The following is a 27,249-nucleotide window of genomic DNA, read 5'->3' on the forward strand; positions in this document are numbered from 1 at the left end:
GTTTCAGTGCCACTACAGAGAAGACCCTGTCAGTCCTCAGGAGAAGGGGACAGGTGAGTCTCCCTGGGGAGGGAGTTCCAGAATTTCAGTGCCACTACAGAGAAGGCCCCGTCAGTCCTCAGGAGAAGGGGACAGGTGAGTCTCCCTGGGGAGGGAGTTCCAGAATTTCAGTGCCGAAACAGAGAAGGCCCTGTCAGTCCTCAGGAGATGGTCGTTGTCTCCTCTGCGGCTAAGCCTGAGTCCAAGTAGTCCCAGGACCTGGGCAACAGCGAGCCTATACCTGTCATTGGTGGATTTGCTCCTGGCTGCCAGTGGCCCACCAGGAACTTCCCAAGGTCAGCTGCAGGGCCGGCCAATCTACTCCCAGGCTGTAGCTAAGCCTACCGTCTCAGACCACTAGCCGGATTTTCCCTGCCTCCTCGCAAACAGCCAACTCTGAGTATCCTAATTTCCAAGTGCAGGTATGACGGGCAAACGAAGACGTCTCTTGCTGCCAAGGAACTTGCCCCAGAATGGGGTGAAAGGCCATCTGGGGCCATTCTGTTTTGGACTCAAATCAGAGGCAACACTTTGCTTATTGCAGAAAGCACCTTTGCTGTGGAAAGCAACTCGGTGCTGGAGCGGGCATGTTTCAGTGTTTTGCTCGGGGAGTGCGTCCCTTTTATCTCACAGGTGACGCTGCAAAAAGACAAACGCCCCGTGGGGCTCTCCAGGTTAATTGGCGCAGCTGAGAGCAGGTGCTGCCGTGGGCCTGGCCACCTGCCGGGAATGCAACAGGGCATTTGGATCACTGATGCAACTTGCTGGCAAGTTGTGCGATTCTCTCTTGAATCTGAGAATCTTAAGAGTCTAAATGTTCCACATCCCATTACTTATAGTTCATCCTATGAAACACTGCGCTGTGCGGTGGACCTTTAGATTTCCTGCCATGTGTTTTCCCCATATATCCTTGTCATGATCTGGACTGTGCAAGCAAAGGCCTAGCAGGCCCAGGGAGCCTGAGTAGCAGTGGGAGGAGGCCAGGCCTACAACTCCCAGAAGCCCCTGAGAGGTTTTGGCACCGATTTTACCCAATCACAGGGAAAGGGGGCTTATAATAAAAGAGCTGGTACAGAAGAAGTGCTGTTCTTTCTTCCAAGAGAGCAGGGCCAGAGGGAAGGCTGCTGCTGGGAGAGACCCTCACCCTGAGAGGAAGGGTGAGTAGACTCAGGCCCCACTGAGACAGTGGACTATGGACTGTGAGTCTAGTTGCGTTAGGGCACTTGGTTTCTTTTCTCTTCACCCACTTATTGCTCTTGCTCTTTTGGACTGACCTCCTGTAAAATAAACCTTTTATTTGTTGTCTACTCTGTCTGGTCCTCACAAGTATTATTCGGCCAAATAAGGGAGGTCTGAAGGTCTTGGGAGGGTGCTCTGGGCCTTCTCAAGGGATCCTGGAACCAGAGTGGTGGCAGCGTCAGGTGACAATCCCACTATGAAGAGATGCTGCCGCTGTAGACAATACGTGCTCTGACCTGGATGGACCAGGCTAGCCTGATCTCATCAGATCTTTGAAGCCAGGGCTATTTTGGGGCAGGAACGCACAGGAACGGCGTTCTGGCTGGCTCCCGAGTTGGCCACACCCAGCAGGAACACATTAGCATAATAGGACACACCCAACAGCAGAAACTCATTAGGATTGGCTACATTAGGGGTGTGTGGCCTAACATGCAAAGGAGTTCCTGCTACAAAAAAAGCCCTGGGTTTTGACAACAAACAAGGTAAACAGAATAAGGAGCAAAAAGTGGGTGTGGCTGGATGAGCACACTTTTGGTAACATGGGGGTGCAGCCTAATGGGCTAATGAGCTGTGCTGTCAGGGGTGTGGCCTAATATGCTAATGAGTTTCTGCTGTTGGGTGTGGCCTATTATGCTAATGAGTTCCTGCTGGGCTTTTTCTACAAAAAGAGCCCTGTTCGAAGCTAAGTAGAGCCAGCCCTGGGCAGCACTTGGATGGGAGTCCAAAACCGAGGAAGTCTAGGGTCCCTCTGCAGGGGCAGGCAATGGCAAACCACCTCTGTTTGTCTGCCCTGACCTAGATTGCCCAGGTTAGCCCGATCTCATCACTGATGCGGTGGCAAAAAAGGCAAATTCAGTCTTGGGGGGGTTGTATTAAAAGGGCCATAGCATTGAAATCGCAGGAGGGCATAGCCCCTCTGTAGACTGCCTTGGTCAGGCCGCACCTGGAGTCCTGTGTGCAGTTCTGGAGGCCTCACTTCGAAAAGGATGTGGGCAAAATCAAGAGGATGCAGAAGAGAGCGACGAGGAGGATCAGGGGTCTGGAGACTGAGCCCCACGAGGAAAGGCTGAGGGCCCTGGGCATGTTTAGTTTGGAGAAGAGGAGATTGAGAGGGGACACAATTACTCTCTTTAAATATCTGAAAGGCTGTCATTTGGAGGAGGGCAAGGAGCTGTTCCAGTTGGCAGCAGAGGACAGGACCCAAAGCAACGGGTTTGAATTACATGTAGAAAGGTATCAGCTGGATATTAGGAAAAGCTTTCTCACGGTCAGAGTGGTCCAAAAGTGGAATCAGCTGCCTAGGGAGGTGGTGAGCTCCCCTTCACTGACAGCTTTCCAGAAGAGGCTGGACGAATATTTGTCAGAGATTACTTAGGCTGGTCGTGCATTGGGCAGGGGGTTGGACTAGAGGGTCTGTTATGGCCCCTTCCAACTCTATGATCCTATCTCAGAAGCTAAGCAGGGTTGGCCTTGGTTATGACTTGGATGGGAGACCACCAAGCAAGTCCACGACTGCAATGCAGAGGCACTCAATGGCAAACCACCTCCATTTGCCTTTCCCCCCCTCTCTACAGACCAGATTTCTGAAGAATCACAGTCATAGTTAGGGAAATACAGTATTCTGGTAGTTCGACCCTCTGAAAGAAGAGCATTAGGAATTTATTCGCAGGGGGGAAAGCATGGCGTGGGATGTGCCCCCCAAAATCCTGGTTATAAAATCCCCCATGGCACAGACAACTATCTCTGGGTACCAGCTAAGGAAATAACTTTTCAGAATTGCCGTGCAGCAAGATTTTTATGATCGGGGTGGGGGTGGGGACGACGATGACACATCATTCCAGGAGTGGAGCAAGCTGCAAAGAAAGGCATTTTTTTAAAAAAAACCCCAGAAAATATTTCTGAGGATCCCCAAGGAGAACATCATGACAGTTTTTACTCATTCCTACAAAAGATTTACACTTGGGCAAAGCCGCTGTGTGAGAACCGATGACGCTGCAATGCTTGAAATATCTTCGGCTCGGGTTCCGATATTATGAGAAGCAACATCTTCCCCTTGGAGTAAACAGCCCAGATAAATTGCAATGGGTGACGGACGGGGCTGAAGTTTCCAGAGGAAACGGAGGCTCTGGTTAAACTGCTATTCTTCTGTTTCTCAGAGCAAAATCATTTCGGAATTCTTAATACTATTTGTTGGATTTCTAAACCGCCTTACCCCGAAGGGCTCAGGGAGCTGTACATCATATTACATCGATTAAAAAACAAACAAAAAACACCACCAAAAACATGCTGGCCCGGGTGCAACCGCGGCCCAAGAGCAGCTGAAAAAGGGTGAAGTGGAAGGAAAGGTAAAAGGTCTTCCCTGCTGGTGATGGGAGAAATCTGGATTCAATTGAAGGAGTCCAAATAAGTAAAATTATATTCAGTAGAAGCAAAGCAGCGATTACCCTCACCTACTTGTTCTTCACGGGGCTGCGGTGGCTCAGTGGTTAAGAACTGCAGACCGGAAGGTCGGTAGTTCGGCAGTTCGAGACCCGAGTGCCGCGAGACGGAGTGAGCTCCCGTCTCTGGACCCAGCTCCTGCCAACCTAGCAGTTCGAAACCAAGAAATTGCAAGTAGATAAATAGGTACTGCTTCAGTGGGAAGGAAACAGTGTTCCGTGCACCTCAGCGTCTAGTCATGCCGGCCACATGACCACGGAAACGTCTTCGGACAGCGCTGGCTCTTTGGCATCCCTAGAGTCTGATTCGACTGGCTTTCGAGCAAGGGAAACCTTTACCCTTTACCTTTACTTGTTCTTCACCCTGACCTGGATGGGCCAGACTAGTCAGATCTCAGAAGTTAAGTAGAGTTGGCCCTGGCTAGGATTTGGATGGGAGACCTCCAAGGAATACCCGGGCTGTGACGTGGAGGCAGGCAATGGCAAACCACCTCTGAACTTCTCTTGCCTTGGAAGCCCTACAGGGGTCACCATTAAGTCAGCTACGACTTGACGGCCCTTTCCTCCACTACCGTTTGTCCTGCATTCAGTATTTCAAGGTGTTGCCATGACCACTTCCCGCCATGGTAAGGTAGGGCTGTGCTAATGTACCCACAGAAATATTGCCAATAATTTTCTGCTTATGAAACAAAACCCTCTGAATAGGAACAGTGTCTGAATGTTTTCACATGTGCAGGATTTGGTAAAAGGTGCCTGACTAGCAATTTACAGTCTCCTCCCCTTTCCCCTCCCCACAACAGACACCCTGTGAGGTACGTGGGGCTGAGAGAGCTCTCTCGAGAACTGCCCTTGAGAGAACAGCTCTGAATGGACTTGTGACTGACCCAAGGTCATGCTAGCAGCTGCATGTGGAGGCGTGGGGAATCAAACCCGGTTCTCCCAGATTAGAGTCCGCGCTCTTAACCACTACGCCTGGGACCTTCTGCATGCCAAGCAGATGCCCTGCTACTGAGCCACGGACCCTCCCCTAGCTTTCAATCTCCTGCATTGAGTAGGGCGTAAATTGGACTAGAGGGCCTATAAATCCCCTTCCATCTCTAAGACTCCAGCACTCTAGGTCTGCACCAGAACACAATGCAATGTTTTCTGATTTTGAAGAAAACCTTCGAGTGGTTCCTCAGTAGCGGGAAAATTGATGTAGAATCAAGCACCGGGCCAGGAGACACAAAAATGGTACACGTAATCACTCAACCGACTGAAAGAGTGGCAATAAACATGATCCAGTTGAAGTCCAATGAAAGGGGAAGACTCGTAAAAGACCTCTCTGATCAACAGAGCTCACTGTTTAAGGCAGGCAATATACTGTCTAGAAAGGCAGTGAGAGACAGAAACGATGAAACTGGGCTAGATGACTGTGCCTTTCATACAAATCCCTGGGCTAGTGAGTTTTTTTCAAAGCCCGAGAGCTAGACATTCTGACCTCTAGATTAGATTACTACAATGTTCTCTACGCGGGGCTGCCCTGGAAGACTGTGTGGAAGCGACGGCTGGTACAGAATGCTGCAGTCAGGGTGCTGACAGGAGTGGTCTATAGGGATCATTCTTGTTCCACCTACACTTGTTTCCAGTTTGTTTCTGGGCTCAATTCAAGGTGCTGGTATTGATCTTCAAAGCCCTGTATGGCCTGGGACCAACGTATCTTAAAATCCTCATTCTTTTTTTAACTGGAGATGCTGGGGATAGAACCTGGGGCCTTCTGCATACCAAGCAGGTGCTCTACCAGTGAGCCGTGGCCCCTCCTCAAATACTCACTCTCAGCTATCATAGTGCACTGGGGAAACTTGATCAGTGCCCAGTGTGAAACGAGAGCAAGCCCCAAAGCACTCTGCAGCCACCAAGTCAATGTGGAAGGAGTTCGAGAACAAAAAAGGACAACAAAACGGTATCATTTAGCAGGAGAAACGGGGTTGCTGCTATGCGAACAAGCCTCAGTGCAGGTTTCACGGTATGCGGCAACGCCTGTGAACGGCCATCACCACAAAGTGGCTGTATTTGCCAGCTCATTACAAAGCACAGCCTGCCTGTGATCATTTCCAAAGGCCTCAGATTACTTTGTTGACAAGGGAGATAACTGCAGGGTGGCTGCCCTCAGCCCCAAGTTGTCTTTCCCGGGTAGTTTCCAGACCTCTACGCATGCGAAGCCACAATTCTTTTGTCACCGAAAGCTCTCCAAAGATTTGCTGATTTAACACATTCCGAAAATTCCAATAAACCCATTGACTCCTTTAGGCCACCGTTCACTGTCAGCCTGAACCCCGGAGTCCTAAGATAATGGACATTAAGCTTCTAAAATGGTACACACCAACTTCTGCAGCACGTGCCCATTACGGAAGCTAATGCTCAGGGGGAGAGAGCTACAAATCCTATTTAGCCGTATCCAGGGGCTTCATTCTGCGTGCCGGTTGAGGCAATCGACTGTGGGAAAGCTCAACAGTATGCCACTTGTTAACCAAAGCTCATCTGTGAATAGACAGCTATATGAGCGAAGGGCATTAAGAGAGGGCTATTGTGCCTGCAAGGACTTGATGCGAAGCAACAAAGACGTTGTTTGTCTTCTCCCGGGTCACAAATTTAATGCTGTTGGCAATAGCACACTGACTGCTGCTTCCTATACCCCCCCAAAAAAAAGATTTTAGAGGTTTAATCTGAAATAGGGAGGGAGCAGCATTGAAGAGATTTTTAAGTTCCCAGTTCCTTTCAAATGCGGCACCGGAGACCAAACCCAACTGCGCGTTCAAATGCTGAGACTCTATGCACAAAAGCAGTTTCTTCTGTTACCAAGAAAACTAGGCAGGATTTGTGTAAGCTATGCTACATCTTCCTTGAAAGTGTGGTTGCCAACCCCAGTTTGGGAAATTCCTAGAGATTAGAGGGGGGAGCCTGGGGGGGGACCTCAGGGGGGGTATAATACCATAGAGTTCACCCTCCAAAGCTGCCATTTGCTCTAGGGCAACTGATCTCTACGCTCTGGAGATCAGTTATAATTCCAGGAGACCTCCAGGCCCCACCTGGAGGTTGGTAACTCTGCCTGAAAGCCACAGAATCCCAACTGGAAAGCTGCCCTTTCTGACATGCCTAATAAGAATTAAAGATCTTATATTGGGAACAAATTAGGTAACAAGCACGGCTTAACCAGCGGTTCTTGTAGCGACCAAGCGAAGGCGCCTGTGCCCTCAATAGAAGGGACACGAGACCTAAACGAAGCTTCGACATTGCTTCAGAGTATAAAGCTGACTCACTGTTTTGAGTCACCCTTATCTAAGAACTGGGAAATTCGTCGACAGAATGGAGCGGGTGCAGAGGAGAGCGATGAGGATGATGGGGGGAGGGGGCTCTGGAGACCAAGAAGGCCAAGGGACCTGGGAATGTTCATTCTGGAGAAGAGGAGGCGGAGGGGGGGGGGACAGGATTGCTCTCTTTAAACACTTGAAGGGCTGTCACTTAGGAGAATGTAGGGAGCTGTTCCTCTTGGCAGCAGAGGAGAGGACTCGCAATAAATTAAGGGCGGGAAGGTACCGGCTGGATCTTAGGGGAAATTTTTTGACAGGAAGAGCCGTGCAGCAGTGGCATCAGCTGCCTGGGGAGGTGGTGAGTGCTCCCTCCCTGGCAGTCTTTAAGCAGCGGCTGGACCAACCCTTGTCAGGGATGCTCTAGGCCAAGCGTGTCAAACATAAGGCCCGGGGGCCGGAACTGGCCCATCCGGGGCTTTTATACGGCCCGCGAGCAACTCCACTGCGGCTTCAGCACAGCAGAACAACCTCGTCTGTAGCAGTCAAGTGTCATGGGAACATCTGCCCAATGTTGCACTGCTGGGTCTCCAGGCCGCCTATGTGGGTTTTCCTCTGCACCCCCCTCCCACCCCACGGGGCCTTGCGATGAGGATACACCAATTCGGAACTTACCAGCTGCTGTTCTTTATACAGTTTCTATCTCCGGTAACCGGCAATACGTTTTAAGGCACCCATGACCCGGCCCAACAAAGTGACATTTATGTCAGATCCGTCCCTCGTAACAAACGAGTTTGACAACTCAGCTCTCGGCTGATCCTGCACTGAGCAGGGGGTTGGACTAGATGGCCTGTATGGCCTCTTCCAACTCTGTGATTTCCATTCCACATCCCAAGTGGAATATTCCCAAGTTAGCCTCATCTTCCAAGGCTGAAGAAATCACGTCCGATGCCAGCTATCAGGTACTCCTCTTAATTCTTCTTTGCAAAAAGAACTCGCTTAGGTACAGCACCCAGCATTCCAAATTGGGAAACAAGCAGGAAAAAAACAACCCTAGCAAGCCAAAAGCCATCACAAACTCTCCGGGGGTGTCAGTAACAGAAACATTTTGCACCATTCTATCTTAAAGTTCCAAGGATCCTCCTCATTTGGAAAACAGCAAACCTGATTCCTCACTGGCCAATGGAAAAATAACATTTGCCTTTTAGAAACTGGTTATTTAAGACTACTGGCAGTGGCGGCAGAGGCATAAGGCCAGATCTATGTTGCAGTGTTAAATTTCTCCTTTAACACCTTCTATTGCATGTTTTCTGAAAGTGTTTTTTTTTTCCCAGAGCGTGTGCTTCCATGCCCAACAGACAAGCAGGGAATTCATTTATATATAGGAGTCAAAAAGCCACACATTGGCAGGGCGTGGAAGCGAGTTTGGTGTAGTGGTTAAGAGTGCAAGACTCTAATCTGGGAGAACCGGGTTTGATTCCCCACGCCTCCACTTGCAGCTGCTGGTGTGACCTTGGGTCAGTCACAAGTTCTCTCAAGAGCAGCCCTCGAAAGAGCTCTCTCAGCCCCACCTCTCACAGGGTGTCTGTTGTGGGAAGGGGGATTGTAAGCCGCTCTGAGACTCCGAGTGAAGCGTGGGGTATAAATCTAATCTCCTCCTCTTCCTCTTCCTTCTTTCTTCTTGGTTTGATGCAGTGGTTAAGTGCACGGACTCTAATCTGGGGGAACTGAGTTTGATTTCCACTCCTCCACTTGCAGCTGCTGGATGACCTTGGGGAAGCCATAGGTCGAGGACAGTTCTGGAAAGAGCTCTCTCAGCCCCACCTATCTCACAGGGTGTTTGTTGTGGGAAGGGGAAGCCGCTCTGAGACTCCGAGTGAAGGGCAGGGTATAAATGCAATCTCCTTCTTCCCTTCACGCTTACTGAAAAATGCAACAGAAGAACTGTCAGCCGTATGCCGAGAGATGGCTGAAGATGCGTAATGCAGAAAGCTATTTCTGTCTAAGTCATGAAGGGTCGCCGCGTTAGTCTGTCTGTAGCAGTAGAAAACAGCAAGCGTCCAAGTTGCACCTACTATTGGTTTCTTGCTCTTTTCTACTGTTATCCAGGAGTCATACTGTGTGCATCTTAAACAACCTTTTCGAGCCTGTGGGCACCTCTGGAATTCTGACCGAACAGGTTGGGCACATCCACAAAAATGGCTGCACAACACAGCTGTCGCAGGAGATGGAAGTCGGCACACAACAGCTGCCTGAGCTTACCTTCGGCCACACAGTGAAGGTCCTCGTGCCAAAGCAACATTTTTGAAGCACCTGCACAGCCCATCAAACCTCCCATGGCCCATCACGGGGAACAGCTCCACCTGGTTTTGTAAGCCGCTCTGAGACGCCGAGTGAAGGGCGGGGTATAAATCCAATCTCTTCTCTCTTCTATAAACACTTGGTGGGCATCAGGAAAGGTGTCCGGGGTTCCGTGGCACCCACGGGCACCACGGTTGGGGACCTCCGAGCTAGACCAGCATCTCAGTTTATCTCCCTTGCCACCAAACTTTTGCAGGGTAGCCACAATAAAAGCAGAGGTCTAGAGCCCCTTCCAGAGCACTGGGTGTTGGGCAGGCCCATAGCTACAGCGGGGCATCTTGGGGCTAGCCCCCAGCCCCCAAGTTACTGGCAAGGCCCCGTGACTTCCCATCCAGCCCAGGGCCCCCGAGCGGTGGCAGGTGCGGGGAAGGAGCCGGGTTTTCTAGCGCAGCTGTCGGCATGAAGGGCCAGATACGGTGGCCCCACTGTATCTATTTCCCCCAGAAAGTCTATTTGACTGTAATTAAATTACCTTTAATTTGATTAACCAGTGCCCCCCTAAGAGACTTAAATGCCCCCCGACTAAGAAATTCCTGGCTACGGGCCTGGTGTTGGGTACTTTTTAAAGAGCCCCATGCCGAAGGAAGGAATCTCAAGGTCTCAAAGAAAAAGAGAACAATTCTGGCAGAACAGATGAAAATGATGAGGCAGTAGAGAGAGGACTGAGGGAAGGAGTGCTCCCCTCTCTCGGTTGTAAGAACATAAGAGAAGCCATGTTGGATCAGGCCAATGGCCCATCCATCCCAACACTCTGTGTCACACAGTGGCCAAAACCCAGGGGCCATCATGAGGTCCACCAGTGGGGCCCATCCAGCCCAGAACTCTGTGTCACACAGTGGCCAAAACCCAGGGGCCATGATGAGGTCCCCCGGCGGGGCCCATCCAGCCCAACACTCTGTGTCACACAGTGGCCAAAACACAGGGGCCATCATGAGGTCCACCTGCGGGGCCCATCCAGTCCAACACTCTGTGTCACACAGTGGCCAAAACCCGGGGGCCATCAGGAGGTCCACCAGCCGGGCCTGTCATGTGCTGGTTTTGGCAGGAAAAGGCAGCACAGAGCCAAACGAAGAGAGAACGCTCCTTGCGCTGTAAAAAGCTTTTAAAGTTCCATCACCGTGGCTGGCCTGTTCATGTGCAGCCTCCATGTGTCCCTGTACAGAAGACCAAAACAGTTACAGGGAAGTGCAATCCTGCTTTTTCCAGCACCAGTAGCCAATACTGGCACATGCAAGAGCATTTTAAAGCGCTGTTTTTATGCTTGTGTATTTGATTGTATTGCATGTCAGAGTCAGTTTGATTGTATTGCATGTCAGAGTCAGTTTGGTGTAGTGGTGAAGTGCACGGACACTAATCTGTGAGAACCGGGTTTGATTCCTCACTCCTCCACTTGCACCTGGCTGGATGAACTTGGGCAAGCCGTAGTTCTGATAAGAGCTGTTCTTGAAAAAGAGCAGTTACTGTCAAGAGCTCTCTCAGACCCACCTACCTCACAGGGTGTCTGTTGTGGGAAGGGGAAGAGAAAGGAGTTCGTAAGCCCCTCTGAGACACCTTTGGGTAGTGAAGGGCGGGGTATAAATCCAATCTCTTCTTCTTTTTCTAAACTTGGTTTAAACTGTTTCAACAATGTTCTTTTGTTATGTTTTTAAGCCGTTAGTTGCCTTGGTGGCTCTGTTTTTTTTTTTTTGATGGCTCTGTTGAGGGCAAGAAGGTGGGATATATACATTTTGTAAATATAAATACCTAGAGTTCATATTACTGGCTGTAATCTTTGCCTGCAGACACTGGAACCACGCCCACCCTAACTGCTTCTCCTGCACGGCTACAAGACTGATGAACACAGCTAATAATTAATGGTGCTTAATCATGGGGAAATCTGCTGGTGAGCTCCTTCGTGAGAACGGAGACAATGATCTTTTAACCGCTGTCAAGCATGTACGCAGGCAGAATACTGTTCCACGGGGATTTCACTACGCTCTCTTAAAAAGAACACGCCACTCGTCTCAGCCCTAGTCTTGCCAGAGAGGTACAAAGGTTCATTTAATGTAATTAACTGGTGGAAAATTCCATTGCCTGAAGTTACCTCCGAACATTCGTCCTGAAGTTCAGGTGTGCCTATTGCCTTCTGTACAGCTTAAGTGAAAAGCACAAACACAGAAACGCACACACAGAGAAACAGGTAGCTTGTAATGATTACACCAGGTTCTGATGGGCCATTTGATAAGCACAGTCAAATGCCTGCTGACCCATGCATTTTGCTTGGGTCCGCCTAATTCTCCGGCAGCGTGTTGTAATCTTAGCAACAACAGACAGAGCGCTTTGCTGCTTGGGATGCTTGCGCAATAGTTAATAACGGGCTAAATTTAAAGACCTTTAACTGTCAAGCAGAGAACTGAGCAGAAACAGAATAATTATGCAATCAACTGGCTTTGCTCCCATTCATCCTCTGTAGCTCTGTCACTTGGCCTTCTTTCCCCCTCTGCTGAGGCTCTTCCCACCTTGTTGAACAGAAGATCCACACAGAAGTGTCTTCGTTTTGCTTCCATAGGGGTAGAACAGCACTGAGAGTTGAGCCTTGCAGAACTGTTCTGCTTGCAGTGGTGCTTTTCTTTGGAACAAGACGCTCGGAGAACCTCTTGCCTCGGGTTATTTGGCCCCGCTGGTGGCTTGCATGGGAAGCCACCACTTCAAAAAGGATGTGGGCAAAATCGAGAGGGTGCAGAAGAGAGCGACGAGGGTGATCAGGGGTCTGGAGACTGAGCCCCACGAGGAAAGGCTGAGGGCCCTGGGAATGTTTCATTTGGAGAAGAGTAGACTGAGGGGGGACATGATTACTCTCTTTAAATATCTGAAAGGCTGTCATTGGGAGGAGGGCAAGGCGCTGTTCCAGTTGGCAGCAGAGGACAGGACCCAAAGCAACGGGTTTGAATTATATGCAGAAAGGTATCAGCTGCATATTAGGAAAAGCTTTCTCACGGTCAGAGTGGTCCATAGGTGGAATCAGGTGCCTAGGGAGGTGGTGAGCTCCCCTTCACTGACAGCTTTCCAGAAGAGGCTGGACGAATATTTGTCAGAGATCCTGGGAATGTTTCATTTGGAGAAGAGTAGACTGAGGGGGGACATGATTACTCTCTTTAAATATCTGAAAGGCTGTCATTGGGAGGAGGGCAAGGCGCTGTTCCAGTTGGCAGCAGAGGACAGGACCCAAAGCAACGGGTTTGAATTATATGCAGAAAGGTATCAGCTGCATATTAGGAAAAGCTTTCTCACGGTCAGAGTGGTCCATAGGTGGAATCAGGTGCCTAGGGAGGTGGTGAGCTCCCCTTCACTGACAGCTTTCCAGAAGAGGCTGGGCGAATATTTGTCAGAGATGCTTTAGGCTGGTCCTGCATTGGGCAGGGGGTTGGACTAGATGGTCTGTATGGCCCTTTTCAACTCTATGATTCTATGACCTCCTTGATGGCACCTGGTATTTTTGGCCACTGTGTGACACAGAGTGTTGGACTGGATGGGCCATTGGCCTGATCTGACATGGCTTCCCTTAAGTTCTCATGTCTGGGGCAGTGATGCTCTGTATTCTTGGCGCTTGGGGGAGGCAACAGTGGGAGGGCTTCTGGAGTTCTGGTCCCACTGGTGGACCTCCTGATGGCCCCTGGGTTTTGGCCACTGTGTGACACAGAGTGTTGGACTGGATGGGCCACTGGACTGATCTAACATGACTTCTCTTATCTTATGCCTGGGGCAGTGATGCTCTGTATTCTTGGTGCTTGGGGGGGGGCAACAGTGGGAGGGCTTCTGGAGTTCTGGTCCCACTGGTGGACCTCCTGATGGCCCCTGGGTTTTGGCCACTGTGTGACACAGAGTGTTGGGCTGGATGGGCCACTGGCCTGGTCCAACATGGCTTCTCTTATGTTCTTAGCTGAAGGTGTCTTGAGGCAGAGAAAAGGGCTACCCACTAGTGGAATGGAGCTGCAGCACTGTCTTTCTCAACTCCTCCACACCCCCCCCCCCACAGAATGTATTCATGAGGGTGTATTTAAAAGGGGCGACTGGGATAGAAGATGGAAAGGAGGGAAGAGGGACTATTAAAATGCTTAACAAAGGGACTTTTGACTCTCAAAAGCTTGGAACAGTGGTCCCCAGTGGTCCCCATAGCACTTACAGTCACCTTTCCTGGTGCCCCCCAAGTTTTTAGGAAATGGGGGGGGGGCTTTTGCCATGGGAAAATGGGCCACGGGAATTTGATTCCCCACACCGGGGGGAAAGTCTGTGTAGCTCCACCCTAAGCTATCATGCATGCAGACGGCCACGTAAGCTGCTTCGTCCTCGGGCGCGCCTTGTCCATCTGGCACGCTCCCTCTAAGCTCTGGAGTCTTGTGTAAGCAAAAATTCTGCTTTGTGAGCTACTGGCATCAAAGTTGTGAGCGAGCGATTTGGCTACCGCATAAGTTAGCTTGCACTGGAGCCATCCTTCCTGAGCTGAGACAAAAATGCGTGAGCGGGAGGCTAAAAAACTGTGGGCTAGCTCACACTAACTCAGCTTAGAGGGAACACTGATGTCCACACGGAATCTTCCCGGGGTTCTTGGCCAGGACCCAGTGCGGGAAACATCAACCTGAGGCTTCCTTTCCTATGCAAGCCACAAGCACCTTTTGGGACAAAGGAGGATTATGATCACAGGCAGTGTTCCCTCTAAGCTGAGTTAGTGTGAGCTAGCTCACAGTTTTTTAGCCTCTGGCTCACACCTTTTTGTCTTGGCTCAGGAAGGGTGGCTCCACAGCAAACTAACTTATACAGTGACCAAATAGCTCGCTCACAACTTTAATGCCAGGAGCTCACAAAGTAGAATTTTTGCTCATGAGACTCCACAGCTTAGAGGGGAGCATTGATCACAGGTAAGCATGGGATGTACGCGCTACCCTCTTTTAACCTGCACACAAACAATTCAAGGAGGCATTAATGTACCCTCTTCTACAGTGCTTACTGGGGTCTTTAATCCATGGGTCAGGATCCTCAGGTGACTCACAGGAAAAGGAGACCCTCTAGAGCAATTTTTTTTAAAGCTGTCTTTTGGAAAGACCTGCTCTGTGGAAAGCAAAGGTGCCACGCCTCCTGCCTCTATCTGCAGGCGTACTACAGGATTGTGAGGTGAGGTCATTCAAGGGCCAAGAACGCTCTGACATCTGTCCCGTTCCTCACTGGGGATGGGCTTGCATTCCCCATCCCTAGCGTTTTTTTGGCCCGCTACCCATGGTCCTGAACTTGACACTGGTGAGGTCGTAACTCTGGCACCCCCTTCTCCTATCACATGACTCTGATATCACCCGGCTTCCTGTCCTGCCCTTGCAGTTCTGTGCGTTTCAAGCTCGGCAGCTCTGAAAACAGAAAAGACCAGTGATTTAAACTGCCCTTCAGCTGTCTTCCCAGGGGCGGCTCTTGTAAGTGATGGGGTAGCTGATGGATGATCCAATCACACAGGTAGGAGGTGGTGGCAGCTACAGGCATGGATGGCTTCAAGAGGGAATTAGATAAGCATATGGAGCAGAAGTCCATCAGTGGCTATTAGCCACAAGGTATAGATAGGGACTCTGGGGCAAGTGATGCTCTGTCTTTTTGGTGCTTGGGGGGGGGGGTCAACAGTGGGAGGGCTTCTAAAGTCCTGGCCCCACTGGTGGACCCCCTATTGGCACCCGGTGTTTTTGGCCACTGTGTGACAGAGTGTTGGACTGGATGGGCCATTGGCCTGATCCAACATTGGCTTCTCTTACGTTCTTATGTTGAGTCCCTGATCACGAAATCGGCTCCCGCCCACGTGCTTCTGTCACTGAAACATTTTCTCAACAGTGAGGGAGAAGCGTCTGAGCCCAGAGTCACCTTTAAGACCAACAAAAATTTTATCCAGTGTATACGCTTCCTCCGACAGAGTGTGCACACAAAAAGCTTACAGCTTGAATAAAACTCTGTCAGTCTCAAAGGTGCCACCGGACTCAAACGTTGTTCTGCTGCTTCAGACCAACATGGCTACCCACCTGGATCTACCTATAGTGTGGGGAAAGTTTAACAGCATCGATGAAGCTAAATGCAGCTATCGGAAAAAGGGAGCTTTTGACTCTTGGAAGCTTATACCCTCAAAAAAAATCTTGTTGGTCTCTATGGTCCTCTGAGACTTCACTTATTTCATTTATTTATTTAGTTCGATTTTTATCCCGCCCTCCCTGTGGACGGGCTCAAAGCCACAAAATCTCAACGACAGTAGTTAAAATAATTAAAACGGTAATTTAGACAGTAGTAAAAACAGCAATCAGGGTTCACGTTGCTATGCTCCGTTTAGGCCAATCACAGAACCAACAATTTCAGTTGTTGTAGCTCAGTTGCACAGTCGAGTCCGGCTCTTCGTGACCCCATGGACCACATCACGCCAGGCCCTCCTGTCTTCCGCAGTCCTCCGGAGTAGGGGAGGCCAAAGATAGATTTATGGATGTCTGCTACCTCAGCTGAAATCCCGGCGGAACAGCTCCCTTTTACAGGCCCTGCGGAATTGTAATAAATCCCGCAGGGCCCTGATCTTGAGTGGGAGCTTGTTCCACCCGGCTGGGGCCAGGGCAGAAAAGGCCCTGTTTGAGGCTAACACAGTATAATATACATGACCCAAAAAAAGCACTGTGTAAACAACGCAGTCCAGGGCACTATACTGAAGTGCAAAAGAGGAAAGAATATCTATACAAAACAAAATGTGTATGAACAGCTACAATACGGTGTATACAAATAACACACAACAACACAGAATGTATAAAAGGAAGCCGGCACAAAGGACATGGGATGAAGATTCCGGATTCCAATCTTCATTTCATTGACACGTCTTCAGTTGTACCACACCAGCTTCATCTAGTGGTCAGTATACAGGAGCCTTCACGTTATTATGCAAGGAAAAATATCCACAATACACATCAAACTAGTTTAAGCAGGGCAACCAATCGTCAGCAGAAAACATTCTTACATTCTGAGTAAGGCTCTGAGGCTTACTCACAATGTAAGAATGTTTTCTACTGATGATACTCTGTGCTGTTGTTAGAGATGTGAAGGCCCGGAAAAAAAACGGAAAAATTCAGAAAAAAAACAAGGTGTCCCCATTTTTTCCCTGAAGCCTTTTTTGTTTTTTCCTGAAAAATTTGAAAAATTGAAAAAAGAAAAGAAAATTGATTATGGAACATTTTATTTTAACATGATGAATAAAATGTTTTAAAACAAGGTGTTCAAATATTTTCCAAATCATTTCTAAAAAAATATAGATGGTATCAGATTGATCTAATTTCTATGCACTGAGGACAAGCAAGTCTTAGGTTACAAACTGAACTCTCCAATGCAAAAACAAGATGCATTTCTCCTTTAGGAGGTGCTATTGTCACAAGAAAATAAAAAGGTTTCAGTTTTGTTTTTACATGTGGGTGGGTATTCTGTTTGTAATAATTGTTTGGATACACTATATTTTTAATATGCTAGTTGTGATAATTTCATGCCAAGTAAAAATGTCCAGTCATATTTTATGTTCCTAAAGTAACAGAATGACTTTCAATCTGGAAAAGAAAATAGAAGTGCTAATGTGGCATTTTTTTCAATTTGTCCGAAAATTTCCGTTTCCCCCCGGAAAAAAAACACAGGTTTTTTTCCGAGCTTCAAAATTTCCAGAAATTTTACATCTCTAGTTGTTGTGTGTTATTTGTAAACACTGTATTGTATCTGTTTGTACACATTTTGTTTTGTATAAATATTCTTTCCTCTTTTGCACTTTAGAATAGGGCCCTGGACTGCGTTATTTATACAGTGGTTTTTTTGGTTCCTGTTAGAGGCTAGTCAGACATCCTTGGGGCCAGGGACAACTTGACTTGAACCTAACTAGAGACCTCCGGTGACTGGTCTCTGCACGTCCTTCTGAGTCAGTATTGAACTTATTACGCCACCCTTCCAAACAGTTAAAGAGTTGGATCAACTGGGATGAAGTCAGAGGATCCAGCTTAAGGTTTCCAAGCAATATTCAACGGCACATCAGAAAAAGCTTTTCGAAATCAAGTACGAGCGCTTGCCACGTTAAAAGTAAAGGTCGCTGCATTAGATGCAAAACAGAACATCTTTTTAGTGAAATCAGATTCTGGCGCTTCGCGATAACAAGCTCTTGAGCTTCAAAGCGATTTCTGAGCAGTGAAAAAAACCCGACTTCCCGAGAGCGGCAGGAGGGCGGCCCTGTTCTAGTTCTGAAGGGCTCTAACAGCTTTCTCCCACCGTGAAAACAAAACCACAGGATTTGCTGTATCTATACTCAGAAGAGCAGCGAGACAAAATGTTCCAAGCCGGCATACCTGAGTAGGATTAAGCAGAGAAGGAATGAGCTTGCTAATTAAAAGACTGAGAAGGGGAGCCTTTCCATGGAGTGCTAGACTTATTGCACTTCTCTTTTGGGACCACTGCACAAAAAACTGCTGAGAAGCAGGATTCTTGAAAGAAGCAGTCATGAGACACAGATCTTAGCAAGCAGCAAAAGAGATAGGAGATAACAGCGCTTTGATCCACAGAGCCGTGACTTAACAGCAGAGGTACACGCTATGTCCCCTGCAACCTGTTCTTACGTGGCATAGCGCGGAAAGAACACTTCTCATTCCCAACTCCAATCCATGCAATAAGAACATAAGGAGAGCCCTGCAAGATCAGACCAGTGGCCCATTTAGTCCAGCATCCTGTCTCACACAGAGGCCAACCAGTTTCTCTCGAGGTCCAGGAACAGGGTATAGAGGCCTGATGTTGCCTCTTGGCTCTGGGATTCAGAGGATTAGGTTTCCCTTGCTCAAAAGCCAGTCGAATCCAACTCTAGGGGTGTGGTGCTCATCTCCGTTCCCAAGCCAAAGAGCCAGTGCTGTCTGAAGACGTATCCGTGGTCATGTGGCCGGCATGACTAGACGCCAAGCCACACGGAACTCTGTCACCTTCCCACCACAGCGGTACCTATTTCTCCGCTTGCAATTTCTTGCTTTCAAACTGCTAGGTTGGCAGGAGCTGGGACCAGAGACGGGAGCTCACTCCGTCACGCGGCACTCGGGTCTCAAGCTGCTGAACTACTGACCTGCTAGTCTGCAGTTCAGCATCTTAACCACTGAATGTGGAGGTTCCCCTCAGTCACCATGGCTAGTAGCCGTTGATAGACTTAACCTCCATGAATCTGATCCCCTTTTAAAGCTGTTTACTCCTGGGGCCATCCCTACATCCTCTGGCGGTGAATTCCACAATTTCATCACTCTCTGTGTAAAAAAGTATTTCCTTTTGTCTGTCCTGCATCTACTGCTTTCCCTGGATCTACTGCAGTACCAAAGGACACAAAACAGTGAGCAAGATTTTGAGTTCTCTAGAACTCTTTATCAAGCTGGACGTTACAAAATAAAAAAGGTAATGTGTGTATGTGGGGAGGCAAAACCCTGATGTTCTGGGCCATGATTTTATGGGCTTTTCTTGCCAGCACCCTCTGCTCAGCGCTGGCAAGCAAGCAGATATACATTGGTGCCTTTCTGCCCACCGGCACTGATCACAGAACATCTATTTTTCTCTCACCCTTCCATTAAAAAAAATGTTTTTTGTAGTATCCTGCCCGATGAAAAGCTCTGGAGACCCCGAAAGCTTGCCTGCTGTTTTGTGTCACTTTGGTCCAGTTTGGTGTAGTGGTTAAGTGCGCGGACTCTAATCTGGGAGAACCGGGTTTGATTCCCCACTCCTCCACTTGCACCTGGCTGGATGCCCAATGAAGAGCTCTGGAGACCCCGAAAGCTTGCCTGCTGTTTTGTGTCACTTTGGTCCAGTTTGGTGTAGTGGTTAAGTGCGCGGACTCTAATCTGGGAGAACCGGGTTTGATTCCCCACTCCTCCACTTGCACCTGCTGGATAACCTTGGGCAAGCCGTAGTTCTGGCACAGCTGTTCTTGAAAAAGAGCAGTTTCTGTCAGAGCTCTCTCAGCCCCGCCTACCTCACAGGCAGTGTTCCCTCTAAGTTGAATTAGTGTGAGCTAGCTCACAGTTTTTTAGCCTCCGGCTCACACATTTTTGTCTTAGCTCAGAAAGGATGGCTCCAGAGCAAACTAATTTATGCAACTGCCAAATCGCTCACTCACAACTTTAATGCCAGTGGCTTCCAAAGTAGAATTTTTGCTCACAAGACACCACGGCTTAGAGGGATTATTGCTCACAGGGTGTCTGTTGTGGGGAGGGGAAGGGAAAGGAGTTTGTAAGCAGCTCTGAGACTCCTTTGGGTAGTGAAGGGCGGGGGTATAAATCCAATCTCTTCTTCTTCTCTCTTCTTATACAAGGTGCTGCATAGACTGTGATTTGTTCTTTTGGATCTTTTGGATCTGCATTTTGGACCAGCATGACTGAAAATAATTTTTGCACCCTTACTAGCATCTGTGTGCATTTGCATTACTTATTTACCGCCTGCTTTTCTCCCCGGTTGGGACTCAACGGGGCTTAAACAGGATCGCCAAACTGCTGGCTGGGAAAAACCTACAGATTTTTTTTTGGGGGGGAGGCTGGGGAGGGGAGGATTTTGCAAGAAGAGAGACCTCTACAGGGTATAAAGCCATCTTTCTCATAACCCTGTGAGGAAGGCCAGGCTGAGAGTCTGATCCTGGCCTGATCTTGCATGGCTTCTTTTACATTCTTATTATGTCTGGGGCAGTGATGCTCCGTATACTTGGTGGTTGGGGGGACAACAGTGGGAGGGTTTCTGGAGTTCTGGCCCCACTGGTGGACCTCCTGATGGCACCGGGGTTTCAGCCACTATGTGAAACAGAGTGCTGGACTGGATGGGCCATTGGCCCGATCCAACATGGCTTCTCTTGTGCTCCGTATACAAAGTCCAAAATGGTGTGTGTGTGTGTCTGATCAAGGTTTTTTCTACCATGCAATATCCAAGATCTTTGTCAAGCCAGTTTGGAAGTGACACGGTCAATGATGCAACTGAGAAATTTTGCAGCACAGGTTCATGGAACTTTACATGCAAATCAACAAGGGGTGTTTTCCACACGTGCACCACCAACGGCACCCGCCTTAACCTGGGAAGCGGTCGAGAGGGCGAAGGTAGCCCCCATTTACCCGTCCGGTTTGGCAACAACTTTGCCCCCCCCCCCCCCCCCCGCCCCCCCCCAGGAATTCACAGATGCGAAAAGGCATGTGTAGATCTGATAATCTATATTGACTGCAGACTAATTCCTAATGAGATTCACGGGACATGGCAGCTTCAGAGTGTTCGACGCCACACAAACATACCCTCATCTGTCTGGACTAGCTCCCCCATGTTCTAGTTAAGTTTCAATCACGGCAAAACGATCTGCCGGAATTAAAAAGAACAAACAAGCCCGGACTGGATTTTTGCTCACCAGGGTGAAAAGGCAAGGCATTATATAGCTCTGTGAGCAGAATTGCCACACAATGGGATATTGGCAGGCGGCATTTCACAAGCTAAGCTCCTCCAGCTTTCCGCCCACTCCCTTTTGCCTCCGCGATGTTCCAATCACTTTAAATTACATCGCCAAATGCGGCTGGAACTTTCCCTTGGCCTGGATAATCGGTCTGCGAGATCGCCAATTAATTGGGACACACAAGCCCGACAGCCTCCGTCGAGGTCCTCGCCAATGCTCCCTCTAAGCTGTGGAGTCTTGTGAGCAAAAATTCCACTTTGTGAGCTTCCGGCATTAAAGTTGTGAGCAGGTGATTTGGCTGCTGTATAAATTAATGTGCTTTGGAGTCATCCTTCCTGAGCTAAGAGAAAAATGTGTGAGCCGGGGGCTAAAAAACTGTGAGCTAGCTCACGCTAACTCAGCTTAGAGGGAACACTGGTCCTCGCGCCACCGAATGCGGCATGTCACGCTGACTGCCAGCTCCGATCAAACTCCCCTTTGTCTCTTATTACCCCATATGCCGTGCCGCGTTCGATGAGGTGGTTTTACAGGCGCCTCGTGCCAGCATCCTGGATCCAAATTAAATAGGGTAAATTAGTTGCTTAGATCTATTCTCCACCCTACCTCCAGGGTAGAAAACGGAACAGACCATGTACAATGCTCCCTCTAAGCCGCGGAGTCTTGTGAGCAAAAATTCTACTTGGTGAGCTACTGGCGCTAAGGTTGTGAGCGAGCAATTTGGCTACTGCATAAATTAGCCTGCTCTGGAGCCCTCCTTCCTGAGCCAAGACAAAATGTGTGAGTCAGAGGCTAAAACTGTGAGCTAGCTCACACTAACTCAGCTTAGAGGGAACACTGGTCATGTATTTTTATTTTTTAAAAACCCACTGTGTCAGGGATGATAGATCAAGAGTAGTTTTCCCCAAGATCACAAGATCACCCAGTGAGTTGGCGCTCGATCTCCCACACAGCGAACCCCATCGCTGTCTGTTGTACTGCACCGGCTCAACAGAGATAAGGTTCTTATAGCACGCATCTTACACTCGAAAGCTCACATCCTGAATATGTTGTCGGTCTCAATGGTGCTACTGGACTCTAATCCTAGCTGTTCTCTTAAAATCCTGGTTCTCACATTACAAGCAACTTGCAGGGACACGAGAAATACACTCTACGTGGCCAGTTTGGTGTTGTGGCTAAGAGTGTAGACTCTAATCCGGGAGAACCAGGTTTGATTCCCCACTCCTCCCATGCAGCTGCTGGTGTGACCTTGGGTCAGTCACAAGTTCTCTCAGGGCTGTTCTCTCAAGGGCAGTTCTCTCAGGCCTCTCACAGCCCCACCTAGCTCACAGGGACTCTGTTGTGGGGAGGGGAAGGGGATTGTAAACTGCTCTGAGACTCCTTTGGGTAGTGAAGGGCGGGGTATAAATCCAATCTCCTCCTCTTCTCCTTCTTCTTTACTAAGCTGGGATGTCAAAGTCAACAAAGATCTGAACTGTAGCCTAATCTAACCATACCGATGCTGCACGAGTACGGTATATAAATACCGTTTGTTTTCACACGGAAGAAATTTCAAGACCGTGGTATGGATCACCCATTCACTAACCTAAGCTACAAGTGAGTGAGCTTTGGAGTTAGATACATTTTGGCCATGGGGACTGACCCCATCTCCATTTAAAAGCATAGGAGGTCACAGAATCATAGAGTTGGAAGGGGCCATAACAGTCCATCTAGTCCAAGCCCCTGCCCGATGCAGGACCAGCCTAAAGCATCCCTGACAAATATTCATCCAGCCTCTTCTTGAAAGCTGTCAGTGAAGGGGAGCTCACCACCTCCCCAGGCAGCTGATTCCACCTTTGAACCACTCTGAAGTCTATTCGACGCCTGCAAGATCAGCTCACGCACAAAAGAGCACGGAGGGAATTCGGAATGCTTCGGAGGGCAGCCGTGTGGGTCTGCCGCAGAACAGCGAGATATGAGTCCAGGGGCACCTTAGAGACGTGCCAGATTTTCGGGGTACGAGCTTTCGGGAGTCAAGGCTCCCTTCGTCAGGGAGCCAGAACGGCTGGCTGTTTCGTGGCGGCGGATAAGGATCAGTTCACAGAAACCTGTGCACCAGGCTCTACACATACAGTAGCTTGTATCTACATGTAGTTGCTCAGTTTGGACAGCTGCGACGGGGTTCGACACAGCCTCAGCTTTCTGGGCAGCCTGTGCTGCCACCACCTGCTAATGCCTTCCTCAGTGATACTTCGTCACGCAGAAGGGAGAAAAGCCAGTGAACGGACGATGGTGATGCCCGTGAGGGCTCATGCTCAGCAGGGGCTCCGCCAACTGCATCAGCTACCGGTCGAATTCCGGATTCGCTTCAAGGTGTTGGTAATAACCTTTAAAGCCTTATATGGCCCGGAACCAACATATCTGAGGGACCACCTCTTCCCGTATGTGCCTGGAAGGGCTTTATGCTCTATGGATCAACATCTCCTGGTGGTCCCTGGCCAGAAAGACATCCCCCTTGTCTCGCCCAGGGCTTTTTCTGCCCCGGACCCTGCCTGGCGGAAAACGCTCCCCATTGAGATCAGGGCCCTGCGGGATCTTCTTCAATCCTCCAGTGCCTGCAAGATGGAGCTGTTCCGCCAGGCCTTTGGTTGAGGCAGCGGGCGTCCATGTACGGCCTCCCTGAGGTTGCTGTCACCCATTGATTTACAGCTGGCTACAACTCATTTGTTGTCGAAGGGCCAAGGAATCCCTCACGACCAGCCAATTCTATTCCTGGGCCGTGACCGCCATTTTAATGTATATTACCGGGTTTTAGATTTTTAGCGCTATTTATTGTATTGTTAAAACGTTGTTACCCGCCCTGAGCCCGCTTGCGGGAAGGGCGGGCTATAAATACGAAAAATAAAAATAAGAAATAAACAAACAGTGACTTCCTCGTTCCCACTGCCCCAAAAGCTAGGTGCTTGGGCAGGCAACTGGAAACTGTGGCACTGACTCCTGGAATGGCTCTCCCAGTAGGGGGCTACAGTACACAGAATGGGCACCACCCCAGATGAAGAGAAGAGAGAAGAGGAGACTGGATTTATACCCTGCCCTTCACTACCCAAAGGAGTCTTGGAGCGGCTTACAATCTCCTTTCCTTTCCCCTCCCCACAACAGACACCCTGTGAGGCAGGTGGGGCTCAGAGAGCTCTTTCGATAACTGCTCTTGAGAGAACAGCTCGGAGAGAACTTGTGACTGACCCAGGGTCACACCAGCAGCTGCATGTGGAGGAGTGGGGAATCAAACCCGGTTCTCCTAGATTAGAGTCTGCGTTCCTAATACCAAACTGGCTCTCAGATGCCTGTAGAGGCTATCAGAACTAACAGCTACTACAAGCAGTTTAAAACTCACGCCTCGGGTGGTACACAGGCTCCTGTCTGAACAGCCCATGTGAGGCTTGCTTTTTCTTGTTTGTTGGAAGTAAAATGACTGGATGTTTAGAAACGCTACCTAATAGCTGAAGGCAGCTCATGCATTACCACATTAGCCAGCCGTATTTGCCACACTCCGGAGGCTTCAGGTACTGGTGGTTTCTCAGATATGAATGTTGGACCTGCCACTGAAGCCCACAACCAATTAGACTGACCATAAATAAAGCAGAGGTCTAAGCGCTTAAGTACCGCTAAGTGTGTGGTCAGGGAACTGGCGATGGGATAATGGTGCCGGAAGGCAGGAACTGAAGTACCAACAGGCTGTGCCGGAAGCAATGCAAGGCAGGGCTTCATGGCTAGGACGTGCACATGTTTACAGGACCTGACCCAAAGCACAAAAAAGTTGCTGGAACGATCTTACAACGGGAGGCAGCCGTTCAGAAGGGGACCTGGCCTTACGGCGAAGGAGGAATCAAGAGGCCGGAACAAACGCAGCAGAAAAATCTGGACAGCAAGCTGAGAACGTGCTAAAGACACTCCTTATGGTACCAGTCATGTTTGTTTGGCATCAGTAATTGTTGGGTATTACAAGTTGAAAACACTCAGTATATCTGGGGTTAAATGTTTGTTTCTTTTAGTCACAGGAAGTCACATGTTTCTCATGTAACCAATGTTCTTTAGATGTAAGAAGTCCGGGAAATTTCTCCCTGATCTAGGAGTTTGATTGAAACGGGAGTGTCAAAGTGTTTTAGCATTTTATGGCTCCTCTTCCCGTCTTTGTTTGCTGTTCTGAAGAAGAGCAGCCATAATCTCTCTCTTCTAGTTTTGTCTTTGTAGAGTAAGGATGTAGCCGTTTAGCTCTGTTGTTATTTTCATCCTAGTTACCCTTCCCCATGCTAGAATGTATTAAAACTTTATATTTTAATCACACATGGACTCTCAGTCTGAATTATTTTACTCTGGCTCTGCTGGACTATCTTATCTCTGCTAAATACCATTTTTCAATATCTCACTATCAAACCCAACAGTAATCCTTCACTTGCTCATGCACAAATCTGCAGTGACAGGTGATGGTTCGTAGCTCCAGCGCCTTCCTTGTCCCAGCCCTCATGTTCCACAGCAGTGTGATAGGACTAGGGCCTTCCTGCGCCCCCTCTGCCCCAACAGCAGCTTCGCACGGGGGTCCCCAACCTTTCGGAGCCTACGGGCACCTTTGGAATTCTGACAGAGGGCCGTGGGCACAAATGCAAAATGGATGCCATGGGAGGTGGACGCCAATCGCAAAAGGTCAGGGAGCGAGGTTATCGTTACCTCTAAGAGTACCTCTTCAACATTTCAGGCACAAGCTCTGTTTAACACGGTGCCTTTTAATCTGCACGGCCAATTACAGAAGCCCCGCTGGGCAAAAGCCCCAACTAGCCTTGCCCACTTTCTAAGAGCACCCGGCGGGTATTGGGAGAGGTGCTGGCGAGTGCCACGGTGGCCACCGGCACCACACTGGGACCTTTGCAAGTCAATTCCTTTGTTTTAGAATGGATCCAGCAGTGCGGTTCCCATGCTGTGAGCCGTCTGATATAACTGGGAAGACGACACGGTCATTTCCCAGGCTGGCACTGCACTTCTCCTGGGGGTGGGGCAGTACACTGGTGTGAGAAATCACCACCAACCCAACCTTCCTGTGACTTGATCAAGGAGGCTCCTGCTACAGCATGAGGACGTGTGGGACCTGAAGCCACACCACAGCGGTTCGCACTTGCCGGTCCCTACAGCTATTAGAAGGCTGGTATGGAAAAGTATGGAAGACCCACACAAGCTAACTGAACCAGAGGTTCTGTGGACTCCGCATCGAAAGATGAACAGTGGTGAGCATCAATGCTCCCTCTAAGCTGTGGGCAAAAATTCTACTCTGCGAGCTCCTGGCATTAAAGTTGTGAGCCAGCGATTTGGCTGCTGCATAAATTCGTTTGCTTTGGAGCCATCCCTTCCTGAGCAAAGACAAAAATCTGTGAGGTGGAGGCTAAAAAACTGTGAGCTAGCTCACACTAACTCAGCTTAGAGGGAACACTGGTTTTTTGTAGAAAAAGCTCAGCAGCAAGGGTCGTTTCGTAGAAAAAGAGCTAGGGGAACTCATTAGCATAACTCATTAGCATATACCACACCCCCTGCCATCACCGGAAGTGTGTCATAAGGCCACACACTCCTGCCATCACCGGAAGTGTGTCATAAGGCCACACCCACCACTCAATTAGTCTTAGTCTTCAAGGTTAGTCTTAAAGGTGCTATTTGTTAGTCTTAAAGGTGCTATTTGAACTCTTGGACCATTTTGCAGCAACAGACTAATTCCTCTGAATCTAAACCCACCACTCAGGCTCCACCCCCAAAATGTCCAAGGTTTTGCAAGGCCGGTGGGAGTGCGAGTGCAAGGAAGCCCCGCGAAGGCCCTCCCTGGCCCCAGGCAGGCAGGGGTGGGGAGAGGCGGGGAGGAAGCAACTTACCCTCCCTCTTCTCCTGCCTCCTCCTGGCTGAATGAGGGCCGGGAGCGGGAAGCAGGGGGCGGGGCTTCGTCATGTGCCCCGCCCCCCATACCTCACCCGGGGGAACTGCGATCCCCCACGATCCCCCCGAAATGACCTCTGGGAAGCTCTCCCACACACTTCCTGTCTTTTTAGCATAATAGGCCACACCCAACAGCACAAACTCATTAGCATATTAGGCCACACCCATGAAAACACAGCTAATTAGCACGTTAGGCCACACCCCCATGCCTTCCCTTGGCTTTCCTGGGCGCCCCGCGGCTGCAGGGAGTCTGGGCAAGACGGCCCTTTGAGGGAGGGAGTTTAAACTGCCTTCCCTTGGCTTGCCTGGGCACCCCGCAGCTGCAGGGAGCCCCAGGCAAGCCGGGGGGGGCAGTTTAATGGCTCGCCAGGGAAGGCATGGGGAGGCAGGGTCCCCCTTGGCCCACCCGTCTTGGAGTTGCTGGGGGGGGTCACTCCCCAGGCCTTCCCTCTGTAGCCAGGCAGGCAGAGGTTTTGGCTGTAGTGGG

At 49.5% G+C, this 27,249-nt stretch overlaps 1 protein-coding gene across 1 annotated transcript in view; it reads right to left on the minus strand.

The window, feature by feature from the left end:
• SLC45A4 (solute carrier family 45 member 4) overlaps nt 1–27,249 on the minus strand; it is a 76,719-nt gene that overhangs the window by 34,383 nt on the left and 15,087 nt on the right. The window lies entirely within an intron of this gene.

This window comes from Gekko japonicus, unplaced genomic scaffold (assembly GCF_001447785.1).
Source record: "Gekko japonicus isolate JY-2015 unplaced genomic scaffold, Gekko_japonicus_V1.1 scaffold1591, whole genome shotgun sequence".
In the NCBI taxonomy this organism is placed as follows: domain Eukaryota; kingdom Metazoa; phylum Chordata; class Lepidosauria; order Squamata; family Gekkonidae; genus Gekko; species Gekko japonicus.